This window comes from Vulpes lagopus, chromosome 19 (genome assembly GCF_018345385.1).
Source record: "Vulpes lagopus strain Blue_001 chromosome 19, ASM1834538v1, whole genome shotgun sequence".
Taxonomy (NCBI): domain Eukaryota; kingdom Metazoa; phylum Chordata; class Mammalia; order Carnivora; family Canidae; genus Vulpes; species Vulpes lagopus.
This window is the reverse complement of record NC_054842.1, coordinates 51,404,433-51,428,901: the sequence shown is the minus strand read 5'-3', so window position 1 is coordinate 51,428,901 and position 24,469 is coordinate 51,404,433.

Genomic DNA, 24,469 nt, shown 5'->3' with positions numbered 1-24,469 from the left:
GCAACAGACAGTCCGATTAGGAGTGGATTGCCCCACACGGTCCTGGGCTCTCCCTGGAGGGTACCCAGGTGGCTCCCAGTGGAGAGTACCCAGTGACTCTCATGGGAGGGTACCCCAACCATCCCACACCGACTCACCTTGACAGGTCAGTCCAGATCCCCCAGCTCTGGCCTCAGGTAGAACAGGAGCAAATTCCCCTACACTAGGTGAGCGCTGCGGATGGGGTGGACGGTGGCCACCCCGTGCTTCACCCTGGGAAGGGCCTTGTCTACAGGGTCCTTTCCGGGGACCTGGCCACCTGACCCGGACCGACCGGGCATGTGCAGTCTGCACACGGTCAGCGTCTCTCAGATCGAGGGGCGCTCCAGGTCCATCTGGTAGGATACCAACCACCTACACGGCCCTAGGGGGTACAGAGCCCACCAGCTCCCAGGATTTCTGAGTCTCATTTTATGTTGACAACTCGGTGCACACTTGGGAGGGCTGCTCGGAGGTGTCCTGGGCCCTTGAGAAAACAAGGCTCTGGGGTGACTGGTATGGGAGGCGCCCTGACCGTCTGGTGGGTCCCCACCCGGTGAGGCAGCCCAGAGCCCTCCGCTTCTGCCCTGAACACGCAGATGTGTGTGTGTTAGAGCCTGGAATTCGGCAGAAGCGTCAGACCCCAGTAGCCTGCACCTGTGACCTGGCTTCCTCCTACACGTGTCCCTGGCTACCCGTCCCTGCGGGGCCCACGTACACGTAGGATGCCCCCGTCGGCCTGCCCGGCCAGCCAGCACCCCCAGGCCTGGCATCGCGCACACCATCCCCGATGCCCCGTGGAGCACTGAGCGGATGTAGCTCACCCACGAGTCTTCTGGAGGACACAGCTTTGAACCATCTGCCGTCAGCCCACGTGGCTTGGCTGCTGATGGGGTGAGGCCTCAGCAGTGATCACGACTCCCAGGTGTCTCCTAGTGCAGGGTACCGTGGCGGGTCACAATAGCCAGGAACCTGGGACAGGGCACTGTCACGTGAGGCCCAGGCACAGGAGGGGACTACGGGAGGTGACAGACCTAATTCTGAGCCCCCCGGTGCACCCGAAGGCAGAGCAGAGTGAACCTGGACTGCTTTGCAAAGTCTGTATGGGTTCGGCTGACCGAGGTATCCTCAAAGGGAGACACCCAGGAGCACCCCCCCTTGCTAGCAGTCCGCTGGGGGACTCACAGTCTCTCATTTCAGCTGACACCTTAGAGCTATTCTGGGCGCCGGAGGGTGGAGGGCGGAGGGCAGGCTCCCTCCCCTTTCGGCAGGGCAGGGGGTTGGGGCGGGCTTAGCCGCAGGCCTGGAGGACCCTTCTGCACAAGGGCGGCTAACCGTGTGGGTGCTGCGCGTGTACCAGACTCACGGATCCCGGTGGTTGGGAGAGGCCGGGTCACAGGAGTGGGTTCCTGGGGGCACGAAACAGTAGCCTAATCGCAAGGCCTGCCTAACGTGGTGTGATACCGTCCCAGTCCAAGGCAAAGCTGGAAGCTTCCCAAGCTCCTTGCCAGGAAGGGGCCAGGCAGGCAGGCAGGACAGGGTAGCCTGCCCTGGGCAACACCTGGGAGCACTAGTCTCTGGCGGGATAAGGAAGCGGTGGCCAGCTCACACTGAAGGGGGCACCTGATGGGATGAGCACTGGGCGTTATGCTATATGTTGGTAAATCGAACTCCGATAAAAAAAGAGAAAGCGAAAAAAAATTTTTTAATAAATAAATAAATAAAAACTTTCTTTCTAAAAAGATGCTAACCATCGTCTGAGTGTGGGACCCAGGAAATTTAACCAAAATCCCCTGCCCCTGGGCAAGCAGAGCAGGACTAACTCCATTTGGTGCTGCCCCCGCCACCGCCTGTATCGCCCCCACATGACCTGCTTATTGCTCAGGGCGCTGCCCCACCCTAGTCAGGCCGCCGGGCACACCCTAATCGGAAATCGGCTCGGAACAATGTAACCCCGCCTGGTGCCCCCGAAACTGCGCCGATTCCGACCAGAGTGATAGGCCAGTTCTTCGCGTGGATACTGTAGGGTAAGGGGTAATTCCGTCGGCCACCTGCGTGTGGACCCACAAGAGTGTGCAACTTTCTGCGTATCCCATGGGCCACTGGCCCCTATAAAGCTGCTGCCTCTTAGTCTCGGGGTCCCAGTCCCTGCTCCGCTGTGTCGGGTGCACTTGGACCCAAGCTCGAGCTTGTAAATCAACCCTCGTGTGTTTGCATCAGGTGTCGGCTCCTCGGTGGTTTCTCGGATTCGCGATCTTGGGCACAACACGAGCTTTCAGCAACTACCAACTGCTGGTCTCAGATCACGGTGACAAATATAATAATTATGAAAAGGTTGGAAATATTGCAGGAATTACCAAAACATGACACAGAAACATGAAACGAGCCAACACTGTTGGGGAAACGGCACTGACGGACTTGTCCAAGGCGGGGTCGCCAGAAAACTTCGATTTGTAAAGAGCCTGATACTGGGAAGCACAATGAGGGGAAGCACACAAAATGGGAAGTGCCTGCCTTCCCTTTGAGGGAATATCTAAAGGAATTCCGCTGGAGTTGAATATGAGGATGAGAGAGCCGGGATACAGAGGGGACAGTCGTGAAGTGTGCCCATCTCCTGACTCCTTCCTTCCATGGCGGTCAAAAGTTCGTCCTGCACGTGGGTGGGCGTGTGGGTCCTTCGACCAGCACCCTGCGGTGGACACACTAGTGAGGCTGTGTCATAAAAGGAGAAGCAGCACCGCCTTCTGCACTAGAACCCTTGAGGTTGGAGCCCTGAGCTGCCACATACAAGTCCAGTTGCCCAGAGGACACTAGTCATAGGGAAGCCAACCCACACACAGCAGCCAAGGGCAGCTCCTCCCATCTGCGGGTCTAGTCCTTGAGCCAGACCAGCCCCAAGGGACTTCAAGGAGAAGAATCAACCGGCCTGTTCTTGGTCTGAGTTTCCGACCCACGAAAACTATGAACATAATAAAAGGGTTGTTTCAAGATGCTAAATTCAGATCCGTTTGTCATGCAGCAAAAGTAACTGCAACCGGATAGGAGGGCCAAAGACGTACGGATATGAATGGATAGGTTCAAACACATCCAAATATATTCCAACCATCTGCAGAGCGGAAGTCGTTTTCCCAAATAATTCAAAGAAAATTTTGTTTTACATATGTGTTGACCTACTTGAAGGCTTCAGAGGCATGAAGCGTATAAAGCCTCGTCCCTCGTTAATGCTTCCTGTTCAAACTACTTGCTCATTGTGAGAGCTCCCATCTTAGTTCTAAGACAGAAGAATAAAGTTGGTCAACCTTGCTCTTCGAGCCCCCATTTCAAACTGTATCCCACGAATGCAGATGTCAGTGAAAGGCATCCTCGAGCTTGCCAATAAGACAATCGATCAGCATGACTTCTCAGGTGATGTCATTATTTCATGTCGACATGTTTCACAGCTCTAGCCCTAAAAGTGTCAACACCGTTGCGGACACACTAAAGACGAATGTAATGATTTTATTTGTATTTTAAAGCCACATAAATAAAATTATTTCTGTGGGAGAGAGTCCAAGAAGGAGGAGGAGTAGGTCTACACGAGTAGACCTAGTGTCTCTGGTCGCAGGAATTCAGCTAGACAGCGATTATATCGTTCTGAACACCTGCAGACTCAACAGGAACTCTGAGAAGAGAACACTTGCAACTCTACAAGGAGAAAGGCGACCACTTTCTGCAAGGCGGGAGAGGTGAGGAAGTGAATCCCAGGCCATATACGGGAGGCTAGGCCGAGGGGCGGGCAGGGAGACTCAGCAGCCGGTACCAGAAAGTGAGAGAGCAGCGGAGCACACAACACACTGGAACTTTTAGAAGTCTGCTCCCGTGAGGGATGTCCCTGCCTGGAAGGTGCCCAGGCAGCAAAGTAGCGCCCTACTCCAGGGAGACCCTGGATGGACAATGAGGTCCCAGGGAGACCCTGGATGGACAGTGTGGTCCCAGGGAGACCCTGGATGGACTGTGTGGTCACAGGGAGACCCTGGATGGACAGTGAGGTCCCAGGGAGACCCTGGATGGACAGTGTGGTCACAGGGAGACCCTGGATGGTCAGTGTGGTCTCAGGAAGACCCTAGATGGGACAGTGTGGTCTCACTCAGGAAGACCCTGGATGGACAGTGTGGTCCCAGGGAGACCCTGGATGAACAGTGTGGTCTCAGGGAGACCCTGGATGGACAGTGAGGTCCCAGGGAGACCCTGGATGGACAGTGTGGTCACAGGGAGACCCTGGATGGTCAGTGTGGTCTCAGGAAGACCCTAGATGGGACAGTGTGGTCTCACTCAGGGAGACCCTGGATAGACAGTGAGGTCCCAGGAAGACCCTGGATGGACAGTGTGGTCACAAGGAGACCCCGGATGGACAGTGGGTCACAGGAAGACCCTGGATGGGACAGTGTGGTCTCAGGGAGACCCTGGATAGGACAATGTGGTCTCACTCAGAAAGACCCTGGATGGACAGTGTGGTCCCAGGGAGACCCTGGATGGACAGTGTGGTCCCAGGGAGACCCTGGATGGACAGTGTGGTCCCAGGAAGAACCTGGATGGACAGTGTGGTCACAGGGAGACCCTGGATGGACTGTGGATTACAGGAAGACCCTGGATGGGACAGTGTGTCCCGGTCCCAGGTGCCTGAGTGCCCCAGAGCCCCCAGGCATGGGAGCGGGGAAATTGGCTGCCGTCAGCAGCCCAGGAGTGGGCTCTCAGCTCAGGGTTGCTGTTACCCATGAGCCCCAGCACAGTTGCGGTGATTACCCTCCAAGCAGGTGCCTGGCAGGCAGCAGAACGGGGGCACAGGCCCAATCCCCCCCCACCCCAGGGGGAACAGCATCATGGGAGCAGGCCGTGAGCCGGGCCAGTCACAGGCTCTGGGGGCGGGGGGTGGACAGGGGCTGCCGACGCAGATGGGGACACAGGAAGGGCTGGCTAAGGAGGGGGCCCGGGCTGGAGAGTGGGGGGCCACTGTTTTCACTCTCATCTAAAGGGGGGAGCTTTCAGGGAGCAAAGTCAGGTAGAGGGATCCATGAGGAGTAGGGTACTGAGCCTGCCCCCCTGCCCCAGGGCCACGCAACTCTGTGTCCCCCCACCCACCCACCCCCACAAAGACCTTGGGAATTTGCCCAGCAGGCCCCTCCCCCCAAGACCAGCAAGAACACCCTGCAAGACCCCACCTGCAGAACCAGCTCTAGGTAAATACTGAATTCATGGGCTTTTCCCCTATGATTCTTTAGTCTTTCTATTTTAATTATTTTCTCTTAATTCTTTTCAACCAACTCCTTCTTTTATCAACTCTTTAAAAAAATCTTCCTTAATTTTCATTTTTACAGTTACACGCTACCCTTTAATCGTATTTCATTTTATCTTGTATATTTTATCATTTTATCTTGTGTATATATATATATATATATATATATGTTTTTCTTTCTTTACAATTTTGGGATGCAGTTACCTCTAACACTCAAAAATACACCCAGAATCTATGTGGTTGGCTCTGTTCTCTTCAACTGTCTGATCATATTTGCTTTTTTCTTTTTCTTCTTTTTTTTCTGTTAAAGTCTTTTTTAATTTTCATCTTTACAGTTATATTCTGAATGTATTTATTTTCTTATGTATATGGTTTCTTTCTTTACAATTTGGAGGTGTAGTTTCATCTAAAAAACCAGCCAAAATACACTCAGGATAAAGTGATTTGGTCTGTTCTGTTCACTTGTCTGTTTATAGTCCTTTTCTTGTCTTTTAATTTTCATTTTTACAGTTACATTCTATCCTTTCATTGTATTTAATTTTTTTTGTACATGTAAGTTTCTCTTTCATTATAATTTCAGGATCTAGTTTTCTAACAAACAGACCAAAATACACACAGGATCCAATGTATTGCTCTATTCTGTTCACCTGTCCGATTATATTCTCTCTCTCTTTTTAGTTTTGGGTCTCTTCTAATTTGTTTAGTGTATATTTCTCTAGGATCATTGTTGCCATTTTAGAATTTTGTTCCCTCATCCACCTGTTCTTCTTTGGGTAGAATGACAAGATGGAATAACTCACCTCAAAAAAGAGAACAAGAGGCAGTACTGACTGCCAGGGACCCAAGCAGTATGGATATAAGAAAGATGTCAGAACTAGAGTTCAGAATAATGATTATAAAGATATGAGCAGGGCTTGAGGAAAGCATAGAAGACACTAGAGAATCCCTTTCTGGAGAAATACAAGAACTAAAATCTAATCAAGTCGAAATAAAAAAGATTATTAATGAGATGCAATTTAAAAAAATGGAGGCTCTATTCCAGGATAATTGAGGCAGAAAAAAGGATCAGAAATCTGGAAGACAAAATGGTGGAGAATAAAGAAGCTGAGAAAAAAGAGACCTAAACAACTACTGGATCAGCTAAACTACTGGATTCAAAGGGAGAATTCAAGAGGTAAATGATGATACCATAAAGCAACATTAGGATAATTGGGATCCCTGAAGAAGAGGAGAGAGAGAGGAGCAGAAGGTATATTGGAGCAAATTACAGCAGAGAACTTCCCTAATCTGGGAAAGGAAATAGGCATCCAAGTTCAGGAGGCACAGATAAACCCCCCCTCAAATCAATAAAATAGGTCAACAACCCAACATATAATAGTGACATTTGGAAATCTCAGAGACAGAGAGAAAATCCTGAAGGCAGCTGGGGACAAGAGGTTATAACCTCCAAGGGTAGAAACACTAGATTGGCAGCAGACTCATCCACAGAGACCTGGCAGGCCAGAAACGACTGGCATCATATATTCAGGGCGCTAAATGAGAAAAATATGCAGCCAAAGATACTTTATCCAGCTAGGATCTCATTCAAAATAAGAGGAGAGATAAAAAGCTTCCAGGACAAACAGAAACTAAAAGAATTTTTGATCACCAAATTCTTACAAGAAATGCAAGCCCTTTGTAGGGCCTTACAAAGCCTTATAAGAAATATTATAAGGGACCCTTTAAATGAAGAGAGAGCCCAAAAGTAACATAGACTAGAAAAAAAAAAAAAAAACAGAGACAATATACAGAAAGTGACCTTACAGGCAATACAATGGCACAAAATTTGTATCTTTCAATGGTTATTCTGAATGTAAATGGGCTAAATGCCCCCATCAAAAGACACAGGGTATCAGATTGGATAAAAAAGCAACAATATACTGTCTACAAGAGATTCATTTTAGACCCAAAGATACCTCCAGATTTAAAGTGAGGGAGTAGAGAACTATTTATCATGCTAATGGGCATCAAAAGAAAGCTGGGGGTGGTAATCCTTATATTAGACAAATTAGATTTTAAGCCAAAGACTGTAATAAGAGATGAGGAAGGACACTATATCATAATTAAGGGGTCTTCTGTGCAACAATTGTAAATATTTATGCCCCTAACATGGGAACAGCTAGTTATATAAGCCAATTAATAAAAAAACTTTAAAAACACATCAATAATAATAAAGTCTCCTAATAGTAGGAGACTTTAACACCCCACTTACTGCAATGGACAGATCATCCAAGTGAAAGATTAATGAGGAAAGAAGGGCTTTGAATGACACACTGGACCAGATGGACTTCACAAATATATACAGAACATTCCATCCTAAAGCAGCAGAATACACATTCTTCTCAAGTGCACATGGAACATTCTCCAGAATAGACCACATACTGGGTCACAAATCAGGTCTCAACCAGTACCAAAAGATTGGGATCATTCTCTGCATATTTTCAGAACTACAGTGCTTTGAAACTGGAACTCAATCATAAGAGGAAATTTGGAAAGAATTCAAATACATAGAGGCTAAAGAGCATCCTACTAAAGAATTAATGAGTCAACTAGGAAATTAAAGAAGTATTTTTTAAATTCATGGAAACAAATGAAAATGAAAACACAACTGTTCAAAACCTTTGGGATATAGCAAAGGTGGTCCGAAGAGGGAAGTATATAGCAACACAAGCCTTTCTCAATAAACAAGAAGGGTCTCAAATACACAACCTAACCTTATACCTAAAGGAGCTGGAGAAAGAACAGCAAAGAAATCCTAAACCTAGCAGGAGAAGAGAACTAAGAAAGATTAGAGCAGAAATCAATGAAATAGAAACCAAAAGAACAGTAGAACAGATCAACTAAACCAAGAGCTAGCTCTTTGGAAGATTAGGTCTGGCCAGGGGTTTATCTATCTTCTTATCAAAAAGAAAAAAAAAAGAAGACTCAAATAAATAAAATAATGAATGAAAGAGGAGAGATCACAACCAACAATGAAGAAATGCAAACAATTTTAAGAACATATTATGAGCAACTACATGCCAGCACATTAGGAAATCTGGAAGAAATGGATGCATTCCTAGAGATGTATAAACTACCAACACTGAAACAGGAAGAAATAAAAAATCTGAACAGAGCCATAACCAGCAAGGAAATTGAAATAGTAATGAAAAAATCTCCCAACAAACAAGAGTCCAGGGCCAGGTGGCTTCCCAGGAGAATTCTACCAAACATTTAAAGAAGAATTAATACCTATTTTTCTGAAACTATTTCAAAAAATGAAAACCTCCAAACCCATCCTATGAGGCCAGCATCACCTTGATCCCAAAACCAGACAAAGATCCCACCAAAAAGGAGAATTACAGACCAATATCCCTGATGAACACGGATGCCAAAATTCTCACCAAAATATTAGCCAATATGATCCAAGAGTACATTAAAAATATTACTCACCATGACCAAGTGGGATTTATTCCTGGAATGCAAGGGTGGTTCAACATCCACAAAGCAATCAATGTGATACACTACATTAATAAAAAAAGACAAGAAACATATGATCCTCTCAATTAGTGCAGAAAAAGCATTTGACAAAGTGCAGCGTCCTTTCTTGATTACTATGCTCCATAGTGTAGGGATGGAGGGAACATACCTCAATATCATAAAAGCCATATATGAAAAGTCCACAGAGAATAATCATTCTCAACGGGGAAAAACTGAGAGCTTTTTCTCTAAGGTCAGGAACAAGACAGGGATGTCCACTCTCACCACTGTTATTCAACATAGTACTAGAAGTCCTAGCCTCAGCAGTCAGACAACAAAAAGAAATAAAACTCATCCAAATTGGCAAAGAAGTCAATCTTTTGCAGATGACATGATACTGTATATAGAAAACCCAAAAGACTCCACCCCAAGATTGCTAGAACTCATATAGAAATTCAGCAATGTGGCAGGATATAAAATCAATGCACAGAAGTCAGTTGCATTTCTACGCATTTACAATGAGATAGAAGAAAGAGAAATTAAGGAGTCAATCCCATTTACAATTACATTACAATTGCCTAAGATACCTAGGAATAAACCTAACCAAAGAGGCAAAACATCTGTACTCAGAAAACTATAGAACACTCAAAAAGAAGTTGAGGAAGACACAAAAAATGGAAAACACATTCCATGCTCATGGATTGGAAGAACAAACATTGCTAAAATGTCTATGCTACCCAGAGCAACCTATACATTCAATGCAATCCCTATAAAAATACCATCAACTTATTTCACAGAGCTGGAACAAAATAATCCTTAAATTTGTGTGGAACCAGAAAAGACCCCGAACAACCAGAGGAATGGTGGCATCACAGTGCAGGGCTTCAATATCTATTATAAAGCTGTGATCGTCAAGACAGTGTGGTACCAGCACAAAAATACACACATAGATCAATGGGACAGAATAGAGAACCCAGAAATGGGCCCTCAATCTATGGTCAAGTCATCTTTGATAAAGCAGGAAAGAATACCCACTGGAAAAAGACAATCTCTTCAATGAATGGTGTTGGGAAAACTGGACAGCCACATGCAGAAGAATGAAACGGGACCATTTTTCTCACACCAGACACAAAAACAGATTCAAAATAAATGAAAGACCTAAATGTGAGATAGGAATCCACCAAAATCCTATAGGAGAACCCAGGAAGCAACCTCTTTGACCTCGGCCACAGCAACTCCTTGCTGGACATGTCTTTAAAGGTGAGGGGGAAAAAAGGCAAAAAAGGAACTATTGGGACTTCATCAAAATCAATGCTTTTGCACAGCAAAGGGAACAATCGATGAAACCAAAAGACAACCGAGAGAATGGGAGAAGATATTTGGAAATGCCTTATCAGATAAAGGGCTAGTATCCAAGATCTATAAAGAACTTATCAAACTCAGCACCCAAAAAAACAAACAATCCAGTCATGACATGGTCAGAGGACATGGACAGACATTTATCCCAAGAAGACCTACAAATAAATGGTCAATAGGCACATGAAAAAAAATGCTCCACATCCCTCGTCATCAGGGAAACACAAATCAAAACCACAATGAGATCCCACCGCACACCTGTCAGAATGGAAAAAATGAGTAAGTCAGGAAATGACAGATGTTGGCGAGGATGCAGAGGAAAGAGAGCCCTCGTGCACGCTGGTGGGAATGCAAGCTGGTGCAGCCACTGCGGAAAGCAGTGCGGAGGGTCCTCAAGAAGGTGAAAATAGAGCTACCCTATGACCCAGCAATTGCACTACTGGGTATTCACCCCAAAGATACAGATGCAGTGATCCGAAGGGGAACCTGCACCCCAATGTTCGTAGCAGCAGTGTCCACAATAGCCCAACTGTGGGAGGAGCCCCGGTGTCCACTGACAGATGATGGATACAGAAGCTGTGGTCCAAGTGTACCATGGGTATTACTCAGCCGTCAGAAAGGATGAAATCTTGACATCTGCAACAACAGGGATAAAACTAGAGGATATTACGCGGAGTGAAATAAGTCAATCAGAGAAAGACAATTATCACAAGATCTCATTCATATGTGGAAATCAAGAAACTAAATAGAGGATCATAGCGGAAGAGAGGGGAAAATAAAACGAGAAGAAATCAGAGAGGGAGACAAACCATAAAAGACTCTTATTCATAGGAAATAAACCGAGGGTCACTGGAGGGGACGGGGAGTGGGGGAGAGGGTACCTGGGTGATGGACATGAAGGAGGGCATGTGATGCAACAAGCACTGTGTATTTTATAAGACTAATGCATTACTGACCTCTACCTCTGAAACCAATAATACATTATATGTTAATTGGATTTAAATATGATTTTTAAACACTTTTAAAAATCATATAAAAATTAGTTTGTACAAAAAGTTTGATCAAATCTTGATCAGCTGGATTCTGGGTAAGGAAAATGTTATATATATATATATATATATATATATATATATATATTTTGGAAAATGTTATTTTTTTATTTTTTTTTTTTTATTTATGATAGTCACACACACACAGAGAGAGAGAGAGATAGGCAGAGACACAGGCTCCGCATGGACCGGGAGCCCGACATAGGATTCAATCCCAGGTCTCCAGGATGGTGCTCTGGGCCAAAGGCAGGGGCTAAACCGCTGCGCCACCCAGGGATCCCCTGGAAAATGTTATATTTTTAAACAAACCCTTTTAACACTGGTAAACAATTTAAAGATTTTAAAAATTAGAATTTATTCTTTAATTCAAATAAGCTGTTAACACATTTTGAATAATAGAGTAAAAACCACTGAGACATAAATAATGCAAATCCTGTAAAAAGCAGTTAAGATTAAAATGCTGCTGTGCTAATAGAAACTTTTCATTGTGTAAATTTTACTCATTTACTTATGCAGTATAATGTGGGGGTACAATTTTAAGTTATTCATGAAGCAAAGGTGATGCTAAAAGGAATGGCACTCCTCTGGTACATGGTGTGCATATGTATGCTGAACTCTGGTGTTTGGAAATAAATACAAATCATGTATAAAAAAATAGTGTTATAGTAAGGATAATAATAAAGTCCTATATGTAGAACAAATATATAAAAAGTTTTTTGGAATAAGCAAGTTTTGTGTTTCCACCCTCCTGGGATCCAGCTTCCTAAATTTATGACGTGCTGTAAGATATAAAAGTTAAAGAATCACTACTCCGGAAGGTAGAATTTGGGAGAAAAAAAAATAATACAGGACGACACTGCTTCTGTGAATTGTGAACTTCAGGAAACATGCATAACATCACACAGGTATTATGGAAATAATTTATTCTAATATAAATGTTTGGGCTGAATATCACAGATCATACATTTTTTTCTGTTTTTACTCTTCATTTTTATTTTCTCTATTTTCTTTTTCTCCCCAGATGTACTGAGATACGATTGGCAGATGCTCTCATGTAAGCTGAAGCTGCACAACGTGATGATTCAGTACACCGTATATATTACGAGATGTTTACCCAGCACGGGTAGTCAACGTGGCCCTCCCCTCACCTGTTAGAATGACTGTCATCGAATAGACAAGAGGTAACAGGTGTTGGTGAGGTCGTGGAGAAAAGGGACTCCTCATGCACCGTTGGTGGGAATGTAAACTGTGGAGAACAGTATGGAGGTTCCTTAAAAAAATAAAAATCAAAAATAGTATTACCGTATGATCCAACAGTCCCATTTCTGGAATGTGCATCCTAAGGAATTTAAATCGGGATCCCCTGGAGCTGCCCTGCACCCCCATGTTCACTGCGGCATCCCTCACAACAGCGGAAACAACGTGGGCATCCATCCCTGGAGGGTGGGTAAATGCCATTTGAGACAACTTGGGTGAACTTGGAGGGCACGATGCTAAGTGAAATAAATCAGACAGAGACTAATCCTGTATGGTCTCACTTACGTGTGGAGTCTAAAGAAGCCAAACTCAAGAGACACAGCAGGGTAGCGATTACCGGTGGCTGGTGGGACCGGGTGGGAAATGGGGAGATATTGGTCAAAAGGGCACAAGCTTCTAGTTGTAAGAGCGATAAGCTCCGCGGACAGCATGGTGACTGTGCTACAGTATTTGTCCTCTATTTCACTCCATTTAATGCTCTCAACTTCCCAGTTATTTCTAAATTATGGAATGCAGAGCAGTGCATTTCCTTCCAATATAGGGAACTAAGACATAAACCAATCTTCAGGACTAGTCTCAAAGTTCCCTAGCAATGCACGAAACAGGGTTCCCATCGATTTCTGCAGAGTACTACTGGCCGAGCGCAATGAGGGACCCCAGAGAAACAAATCGGCAACGGGAGCGCCTACTTCATCAGTTTGGTGTTGGTAGATTCTGTGAATTCTGCTGTCCATTCAAAATTAGGTATTATTGCTAGACGTGTTCACCCCGAGGCTGGAGAATTGGGAAAACCAGCAGCAGCGCTGCCCCGTGGGAGGCCTGCAACGTTAGGCAAGTGATGCTGTGCTTTGGGTTCCCCAAGTGGGCGGCTGGGGCAGCGGCACCGAAACAGGTGCGGGGGAGGAGCCGCAGGGCGGCCAGGTGGTCCAGCAGCACCGGTATGGTACGTCATTACTGGGGAGGTGAATGGATAGACAGCCTGGGGCTTCTGGGGCTCCTGGTTTTCTGGGGGGGGGGCACAGATCATCTAAGAAAATGCGTTAGTGGGGCGGCTGCAGGGACTGGTCGGACCTGGCGGGGTCCTGGCTTCACAGAACCCACAGCTAGGGCAGCCCGGGGCCCCGCGGTGGAGCGCCCGCCTCCCGCCCAGGCCGTGCCCCCGGGTCCCGGGATCGAGTCCCAGGCTGGGCTCCTTGCAGGGGGCCTGCTGCTCCCTCGGCCTGGGTCTCTGCCTCTCTCTCTCTCTAGGTCTATCATAAATAAATAAATGTTTAAAGAAAATAAAAAGAAATAAAAACAAACTGTCTGTTTAGAAAGAACTCAGAGCTCTGTCGTTTTGAATTGAGTAGAGCACCTGTGCACCTGTGCATTTTCCCGCTTCTGCCAGGAGACCGTCACTGCCCTCCCCGCCCCTCCCCTCCCCTCCCCTCCGCACACTCCCACCTCCACTGTGCTGCTATGGAAGAGAGCAGGAGGAAATCGTAAATCGTACATCCCTACGTACTAGCCAGCCACCCCCCCCAAAAAAAACCTCCCTTAAAACAAGAACAGACACTTGAAAAATGCTTCTGTGCCTTTCTCTCTCTCTCTGTGTCTCTCATGGATAAATAAATCTTTTTAAAAAAATAAAATAAAAAAAATGCTTGTGTGGCCTTTGACAGGTATTTTTAAAGCAGAGGAAAGGAGAGGCTGGCTGGACCACCGAGACAACGAGGTGAGTCAGAGAGAGCCCCGGAGGAGGGGCGAGGCGAGCGGGGCGCGGGCACAGGTGCGCGGGGGCGGAGGGGGCGGGGCCTCGGGATGGGAGGGGCGGGGCGTCGGGGAGGCGGAGAGGCGGAGCCTCGGGATGGGAGGGGCGTCGGGGAGGCGGGGCCTCGGGATGGGAGGGGCGGGGCGTCGGGGAGGCGGGGCCTCCGGATGGGAGGGGCGCCGGGGCCTCGGGATGGGAGGGGCGGGGCGTCGGGGAGGCGGGGCCTCGGGATGGGAGGGGCGGGGCGTCGCGGGAGGCGAGGAGGCGGGGCCGCGAGGCGGGGCCCTCCGGGCGGCGGGGCTGGGGGGGGGTACCCGACCGCTTCAGCCGGCTGAGGCGCCCTGACCTTCACGCCGGGCCCCGGGAGTGAGCCGGCCGCCCCCGCCGCCCGGGGCCGCCCTGCAGCGGGCCGCGTTCCCGGACGTGGATCCGGACCACCCGCGGCTCGGCCTGCCCCGCCACAAGGTCGCGGCTCCCGGTGGGCGCCCGCCGAGCCCCGCCTCCGGCGCCGAGCGAGCAGAGGCTGCGGGCCCAGCCGGGCGGCGACGCGAGCTCGCTCCCACCGGGAACGGGGCGCCGGGCCCGCCCCCGCTAGGAACCCGGAAGGGCGTGAAGACCGGGAAATGACCAGACGCTTCCTTTACAGCTCGAGGCCCGGCCACGCCCGGTCCCCGCCCGGCCCCCGCGCTGACGTCACAAACGGCCGGCGCCGCGGGGGGCGCTGGGAGGCCGGCGGCTACGTCACGGCCGCTCCGGACCGGAAGTTAGATCCGGCCCCTGGCGGAGGGAGCCGCCGCCGCGCGAAGGCAGAGCGCGCTGCGCATGCGCGCGGCGGCCCCGGCGGGCGGGTCGGGCTGCGGTGCGGGCCGCGGCTCCCCGGGCGCGCCCTTCCCCCCCCGGCGGCGGTGGAGCCGTTCCTCCGCGGCGCCTCCGGCGGCCCAGCCTGGCCGGCCTCCTTGCGTGAGCTCGGCGCACGTCCGCGGGCCGACCGGGAGGCCGGCGGGGTCACGGGGTGTGGACACGCACGCTTTCACCGAGTGCAAGCACGGGGGGAGGGGCTTTGCCGTCGCCCCCCACGGTGGAGCCCTCGTGTGCGGATTGCGACTGCCGCGCTACCCGGGTGTGATGCCTTCTCGCCGGCTCGCGGCAAGTTAGAGTTAGGGGGCTGCGTGCTGGCAAGAGCGAGCAGAGGGCCGCGCACCGCGCAGCGCACCGTGCATCGTGCAGCTCACCGCGCAGCGCACCGTGCATCGTGCAGCTCACCGTGCAGCGCATCGTGCATCATGCATCGTGCAGCTCACCGCGCAGCGCACCGTGCATCGTGCAGCTCACCGTGCAGCGCATCGTGCATCATGCATCGTGCAGCTCACCGCGCAGCGCACCGTGCATCGTGCAGCTCACCGTGCATCATGCAGCGCATGTGCATCGTACAGCGCATCGTGGCCTGCACGCCTAGAACCAGTTCCTGAAGCTGCAGGGCGGGGGATCGGAGCCTCTCCAACCTGTGTGCTCTCCGTGGCCACGCTTCTCCCCGAACTTCCCCACCCCAGGGAAGAGGCCAGCGTGGGACGTCGGGGTCTAGAGATGCAGAACTGAGCTCAAAAAAAGTGTGCCTAAAGCGGCGCAGCTCCAGAAATTTTGAAATTTGAAGCCCAGATGGTCCCGAAGGAACGAATGAATGACATACATACATACATGAATAAATGAACGTACAATTTCCCCCTTAGGTCTCCATCCCGAAAATTAAGTATATGCTAGAGATTCTTAAATGTGCGGGCAAAGCAGCGACCCAGCACACAGCTGCCGGCCCGCACTTCCCACCGGAGACCCTAACGGAGTTGTTTTTGGGGTTCCCGTGACCTACATGCAAACGTGCCGCATTGCATAAAGCGATTGCGTGTCCCCTGTAATTGCTCCCGACGGGTAGGATTCGAATACCCCTGCATTCTTTCCTGACTTGTGAATAGAAAAATCATGTTCTGTGGATGTTTTAAGGAACCTCAGACGAGCAACAGTGTGTCACTGGCACTAGGAGGAAACCTTTCCCTCGGTTGAAACTAGACAAAGTCTCCAAGGACCTTAATGTCACAATGTACATAATTTAAGTCAATCTAAGTAACATTTATTCTAAAGCACCTTGGGGCTGGGGGGAGGGGGTCGAGCTGGAGAAAAGTTTGTTCTCTTAGTTACAGTGTCCTGAGCTGCTTTCACTGAGAACAACTGTTACACTGTCCTGGAGAATGAGCTTCACAATGGGTTCTTCAGATGCTCTCATGGAAGGAACCCTGGACTGGGCCTCAGAAAAACCGCAGTCCTTTTTTTTTTTAAAGCTTTTTATTCATTGAAAGAAAAAGATTTTATTTATCCACGAGAGACACACACACACACACAGAGGCAGAGACACAGAGGGAGAAGCAGGCTCCCTGCAGGGGCGGATGCAGGACTTGATCCCAGGACCCGGGCTCAGGGCCTGGGCCAAAGGCAGAGACGCTCCACCCTCCACCGCTGAGCACCCCCAGAGGCCCCAGAAAAACCAGAGTTCTCATCTCACTGCTAACACTCCATCTAACGTCTTGGGCATTTCAGATCTCTGAACTTGCCTTTCCTCACTTTTAATGTGATCTTTGTCCTTCTCCCGGATTCTCCTGTGGTATTTTGCTCTCTGTTTTCCTCTGGTGAGCTCACTACTTGTGGTCTTTGTACCTAGCAATTGCACCGTTTACTGGATACTAACTGGAAATTTGTTGAAATAATCCTTTCCAACTCTAAGGTTTCAACTGGGCCATTTTTCTTCCTTGAAACAATGTACATAAGATGATATTGAGAATGCTATTGCCCAAGAATCATCCCACAGGTTACTTATTACAAAGGTGTTAAGGTATGTTTACAGTGGATTAATCTGGTGGATACCACCTTTAACCGAATCATCAAAATTAACCAAAAATTGGACAATAGTTTGACATTCTAGGCCCCTTGCAGTGAAACTTGGAGGACACATCATCTATAGAGCATTCCTGGAAAAATGTTCAATCTGAACCTAATCATAATCTAATCACAATCCGACAGACAAATCCAGACTGAGGGACATGTTGCAAAACCATTGGCCTGGAATCATGAAAAATCTAATAAAAGACAAAAACCCCAAGGGAATTATTCTAGATTAAAGAGGCATGACAATTATATATAAAGAACTTGACGGAGAAGCTCATTTATTTTTGTTATAATATCCAAAACAGCCAAAGTGGTCCTCGGATTGATTCCTAGAGTTACTTCTTGTTCCTGCTAAGAAAACTAATTAAAACTAATTAAATGAGTAGTGCTTCAGAAAAGCTGATTCTTAATATTATTAATATTTGTATTAGTGATTTATATTATAATGTATATTATTAATAATCAATTCTTAATTCCTAAATGTTTCTTCGGTGAAAGTCTGCTTATGCTGAATGCTTATTGGAAATAGAAAACACTAGTAAATGGAGTCAGCTACTTCATTGCTCAAAATAAAATTATAACTCTCAATCCTTAAAAACAGTATTTTTTTAATGTAATTTTCAGGGACTCACTAGGTCCTTTCTAGTTTTAATTCCTAACCCCAGCAAGAGGGAAAGAAACAGAATAATAAAGTAAAAATGAAACTACTAGAAAAATTTGAGGAAGTAAGTGTCCTTAATATTATTTTCTGATTTATAGCTCTTCATTTTCTTGAGGTAATCACTGCTGTTCAATAAAAACTCAACTAAGTGAAAAAAATTCAACTGAGTAAATTTTAAAGATCTAATTGGCTTTATTGAATGATTTATCAATTGGGCAGTATTCCATCTAGCAAAGAGAAGAAAAGATCCAAAGAGCTACAGAAAAGGAAAGACTTAAAAGCCAGAGAAGGAATGAGACAAGGAAGTCATAAGTAGGAAAAAAAAAAAAAAAAAGGATTATCTCAGGTAAGGTCACCTTCCTTTGAGGCAAAGAGGCCTATTAGACAAATTACCTCACTACTGCCAACCAAGAAATTCCAGACTGATGAGTTAAGATTACATTCCTGGAGGAGGCTGAAACTGCAATTAAGTTAGATGTTAGTTTTGGCTTGGTGATGTGGACCTAGCACTAGTGACTCCGCTCTACATTGCTTTAGATCCTCCCGAGCTCCCGGGAGCCCCCATAAATGCAGGCCTGTTCCTCAGCCCTTCTAGCCCCTGCTCACCCCTGCAGCATCTTAGTCCCTGGCGTACATGCACAACACACATATGCCATATTCTAGCACACCATAATATTCCCTGTGTTGGTCTTTCAGTTAAGAGAGGTTTAAGCTTACGTGAAAAAAAAGGAAGTTGTTTGTTCACGTAATTGAAAATGCCAGGGCTAGAAGACAGGGTAGGGCTAGAGGCAAGTCTTAAATGAAGTCTTTGGGTTGGGTTTCCATCTCTGGTCTCTGCTCTTTGGCTCTGCTGGCTCCTTTCTCAAACGGATTCCCCAGTATTAAGGTGGCACTCTGTAGGTCTGGGCTTACGTCTCCGCTCTCGACAATCCCAGAAGGGACAAATACTTCTTTCTTCTCCCCTAGCCAGGGTTACAGCAGAAGTCCTGGACTTAAATGACATCCTGAACCAAACCCTGGGAGGAAGTGAAGGGGGTGGGGTGGGAGGGTCAGAAATGCTGATTGGTTTGTAAACTAGGGAAGAGGTCAGCCCTACCCAAACCACCTACACTGAGAATGGAGAAGTTGTGGGTCCCCAAGGGAAAATGGAAGAAGGAGACTAAATGCTAGACAGGCTGAAACAACAGACGTCCACTATCTTTCTCAGCTCACCTAGCAATTTCAAAATACTCGTCTGCACTTTTCCTTCTGACAAATGCCTATGTAGCCCTTAAAATCCAGATCACATATCACCTCCTTTTTGCCACGTTCTTTGTTGTTTGTCCATAAAACTACTTCACCCCCGGAACCACTCCTCTATCTTGTATCTGTATGTCTATTATCAGACTGAAATTTTTTAGACAATTGCAATTATACAAGAAATGATTTTTCACTATTTTAAAAAATGCAAAGAATACCAAAGAATGGCCCATGGGCTGGCCACAAACTCTGAACTCTTTGTTATGGGTATTTAATGAGGTAAGTACGGGAATTGAGGGTGTCTAGAAATAGTTGTGACAATTTGACAAAGTAACTTTACATTTGTTGAATCTAATAATAATTCAGATTTGCATTTTCAAAATCTTAAAAATTCATTTCACTAGTAACTCATATATATGTAGTTGATTTCATATGAAAAGGATCACATTACACACATTGTGCTGGAATGTTCTTTTATTCACTTTAGTAATGTGTCAAGGAGCCTTCCATCTAACAAAAAAATTCGTCAAAATTATCACACTTGTGTATCTGTGTATCGTCTACAAGTTCCTTGAAGCCAGAATCTACCTTCTTATTTATCACCATATCCCCAATGCTTAGAATAGAGCCAGTACTTAGTTCTCAACAAATAAGAGATTAAAGATGAATGAATGAATGAATGAATGAATACAATCTGTTGACAGCTGCTAGATCTTACAGGCATTAACCATTGTCCAACACCAGGTAAGTAATCTGCATTTCCAAGGACTGGAAAATGAACTAACATAGAACCATTTCATCCAACAAACTATTTTGTGGTAGGCGTCATCAGTATCATTTTATTGGTGAGAAACTGCCTAGAGGATTTAAGCAAATGAAGTAATTTGCCAAAAGTTGCACATCTGTATGGCTATTGAGCAACAGGGTTTTCCCCCCAGTGAGTTAACCCTAGAACCTCCAGCACTCTCAATCACTGAATTCCACTTCCTCCATACCGGGGAGTTTTAACAGACATAAAATCATCTCGTGTGCTTTAAAGCCTTCCTGCTCAGTACAGCCCTTGGCCTAGCAGTTTCAGCATTACTCATGAGTTTTTTAGAATTGGGACTCACAGGCTCCACCCGGGTGGAGCATCTTAAAAGTCTGAGGAGCATTTCTTAAATAATATCAGGAAATAGCTAATCTTGTTGTGTTGGTTTTCTATAATTGCTATAAAGAATTACAACAAATCTAGTGGCTTACATCATCGAAAACTATTACCTTATCGTTCTATAGTCAGAAGCCCCAAATTAGTTCCACTGGGCCAAAACCCAGGTGCTGGCAGGGCCACAATCCCGTGATGTAGTCTGTTTGGAGGTCACACCAACAAGCTCTTGCTACTGTTGGACAGATGACTAAAACCAAGACTAGTTGGCCAATTTCTGACACTAAATACCATACAGAATGAACCCATCCAAGGATGGCCTTCACTGAATTATTCGCAATCAGCAAATATTAATGAGCAGCTACTACTTGCAGCCTCCTCCTTGGATCTTAGTTTCCTTATGTGAAAAAGAGATCAGACCAAGTACTAACTAATATTAGTCTAGCTCCAGAAGCAAACTTGTGGTTTTGGTGGCTTTACCGTTGTTTATCTAATTGCCACTGGCCTTAACTCTTAGTCGCACATGACCAATTTCTGGACGCACCTCCGAAAACTGCTCCAGAGCCTCTGTCCACACTCAAACATCAAACTACTCCACTGTGAGCTCCTGTCCCTACACCACAACTCTGGTTACAACTGCGACAACTGGCCTCCTGCTCTGCAGCTCATGCCTACATAGAACAGAGCTTGTGGGTGAGGTAAGTAGCCCCCCATAAGGACACAGAATGGAGAAGTGGAAACATGGCTGAGCGCTGCGAAGAGAACAGGACAAATGGGACCTCCATCAGGGAGTGCAGCAGCTCTCTATCAGGGTGAGATGGCTACGGTGGGAGCACAGACACTTGAGGACGGAACTGGCTGCTGGACGGAAGGGAAAAGGCAAGACCAGGCCTTCCTGTGCCAGGCAATAGGAAAAAGGGCAATTCAGTTCCATGAGTTCTGATTAACTGCCTCCCATAGGGACAGTGTCTGTGGACAATGAAAAATCAAAACTGGTCCTATTTTTAAGGAGTCAAGAAACACATCCGTGAAGTTACCAAGTAACAATGCGTAACAGTGTCAAAATGTGTCAAAATGTATATTAGAGACCATGAATGCTAGGAGGGGACGCAAAGAAGGGGGGAAGCTTGCTCAGGTAGGGAAGGCTTCTGTTCTGGCAAGAGGTACAGCTTCATTTAGATCTCAAAAAAAAAAAAAAAGGATTTGCTAACAGAGGAAGAGTAAGAATGTTGCAGGCTTGAGAAATAGAGTAACACAAAATGTGAAATCAGGAAGGTAAAGTGCATGCCTGTTAGGAGACACACGCAGCTGGTCTCGGTTCAGGCAGAGACGCGGAAGGGAACAAGGCAAGGTGGTAATTTGATAAGGAAATGAGTGACAAGGCAAGTTTAAACTTTTTTTTTTTAAGGTTTATTAATATTTAAGTAATCTCTACACCAACATGGGGCTCCAGCTACGGACCCCACCATCAAGAGTCATAAGCTCTTCCAATCCAGCCAGGCAGAGGCCTGGGAAAGTTTATATCATACAAAGCCCCAACTGCCTAAAGGTGTTTGATCTCTATTCTTTATTTCCAAAGATTCTGAGAAAGCGAGGGGAGGAAACTGATATTTCAAAGATTAATTTAGAAATTTCCCTGGATGGGGGATCCCTGGGTGGCGCAGCGGTTTGGCGCCTGCTTTTGGCCCAGGGCGCGATCCTGGAGACCCGGGATCGAATCCCACGTCGGGCTCCCAGTGAGTGCATGGAGCCTGCTTCTCCCTCTGCCTATGTCTCTGCCTCTCTCTCTCTCTCTCTGTGACTATCATAAATAAATAAAAAAATAAAATAAATTAAAAAAAATAAAAAAAAGAAATTTCCCTGGATGAATGAGGAATGAGTGAGAATGAACTCAAGGAGACCACTTAGAAAGATACGATAATGGTCCAGGCACGAGGAACAGCAGATTCAAGAACAATTTCCTTTCTTGAAGGAGTAACAGGACTAGGTGACTAAAATAAAGAAGAAATTAAGAACCAAAGATGAGTCTGAGGTTCAAGATGTTTGCATGAGCAGAGTCACAGAAGTTTAGCCTTGCAAGGGGTCCCGTTTGACTCCCTCACTGTTAAGAAACGAGACAACTGTACAATTGCTTAAAATCTCAGAACTAGTTCCCAGCAGAGCCAGCAGCGGAATGCCCCGGCCAGGGCTATCGTGAGATTTACCAAGCAGTATAAGCCTAAGGGGTAATTACATATAAATCTTTTCAGAATAACTATTTAATGACGAGAGCAACCAGACCAGGATCTATTGTCATGTGACCACAAGACTAAATTAAAAAAAAAAATCCTGTAGCCCCATTAATAGTTCACGTGCAAAGTTGAATATTCTAAGGTCTCTGCTATAAACAGAAACTTGATGAGTGACTTCCTAAGGCTGTAAGTTCTCCATGAGCAACTGACCATCGGGACCTATCCCCCCTCTGCCTGCTTTTTGCACCACTGACTGGTCATCTTAGCATTTATCGCTTTGTGTACCATTCCCTTTATTAAATGTGTGGCTTCTTGGGGCAGCGGGGTGGCTCGGTCAGCTGAGCATCGGACTGTTGGTTTTGGCTCAGGTTACAATCTCAAGGGTCGTCAGGCTCGCACTCAGGGGGGAGTCTGCCTGAGATTCTCTCCTCTGCCCTTTCCCTACCCACCTCTCTCTCTCAAATAAATAAAAATAAATCTTAAAAAAAAAAAAAAGAGAGAGAGAGAGAAAGTATAGCTTCTTCTGGTGGGGACTTATCCTTTATTTTCCTTTAACCTAAATTAGTGTCGGAATTAAACTCTGATGAACACCGATTACTGAAGGAATTAGTGAGGTTCTATCCATTACGGTTTTAGGATTAAGGAAGCTGAAAGTTTAAATAACAATGAAAAACATGATCCCCAGAGAGGCTACAGAGTTTAATGGAACAAGAACTGATTAAAGCATCCAGAACGTGATTCTTCAGTAGTATCAGGAAGGCCACTGATAATTCCAATTGTCCGTTTTAAGCCCTGAAGCCTGTGGGGCTAAAATAGTAAAAACTGCGACTTTACTCTAGTTATCACTGATTCCCTTTTAGACGTGGGTGAACTCAGGGCCTACTAACAGGGCCCCTGTTTGATGAGAAAGAATATATGAAATGTATTACAGACACGCCATTCCATTTTTCTTTCGAAAGACAAAGAACCCAAACGCTGACCTTCCTAATGGAACTCTCTCGCTTGCCTGAATGCACGTCTGATGCTTGCATACAATTAAAACGTATGCTTTACTCTTCCCAGTTCTGCGACCTTTATAACTTGGAATAGGTCTTAGTCTTTCTACATTTTCACATCGATGTTTTGGATGTAGGTATATGAGAAAACAACTTTTTTCTGAAATAACTTAGAAACAATGTAACAATGTTCTAAACCATGATTTTTCTGGAATTTGACCCTGAAAACAATCAAATTTTTTTTTTTAACCCCTGTCCTTAGACAACCTTGTGGAGCAGAACCACTAGACCTATTGCATTCCATCCTCTGAATTAGTCATGGTTTTTTTTTTTTAAGTCAAAATTAAAAGTAACATCAGTTTGATGAGTTAATGATAAACAAAACGTTGGCCCACTTCCTCTACCAACTTTGTTGAAACTGCAGGATGAACGGTGAAGATCTTCACGTCTGTTGAATAGAAGACGGGAACGGTCAGAAGAGTAGGAAATAGGCCTGAAGCGAAGAGTAGTTGGGGTGTTTCTGCTCTCCTGGAATGAATGTCAGGCACAGGAGGTGGGGAGCAGGGAGATAAAATATCGGGGAGAGCAAGGAACCCCTCTTCCTCCCAGAACTCCCTCCTACGCTTGTGAACTTTTAAATATCATGGACCTAGAGACTATAAAAATACATTATAAAATATATCAAGATATCACCATGTCAGCGTGTATTGGAGCGGCAGGATGGGAAGAGCCTCCAAAGAGGAAAAAAAATTCCATTAAAATACTTTTAAAATAAATTAAACTGGGCAGCCCGGGTGGCTCAGTGGTTTAGCGCCGCCTTCACCCCAGGGCCTGTTCCTCCGTTGGGCTCCCTGGGTGGAGCCTGCTTCTCCCTCTGCCTGTGTCTCTGCCTCTCCCTCTCTCTACGTCTTTCATGAATAAATAAATAAAATCTTTAAAAATAAATTAAACTACTCTCAGGTCATCACAAACACAGGTGATTTCATTGAAACTCAGCGATTCGATGAAACATATTACCAATTACACCTTTTCTTGTCTGAAATAATGGAAGACTCCCAAGCAATTGCA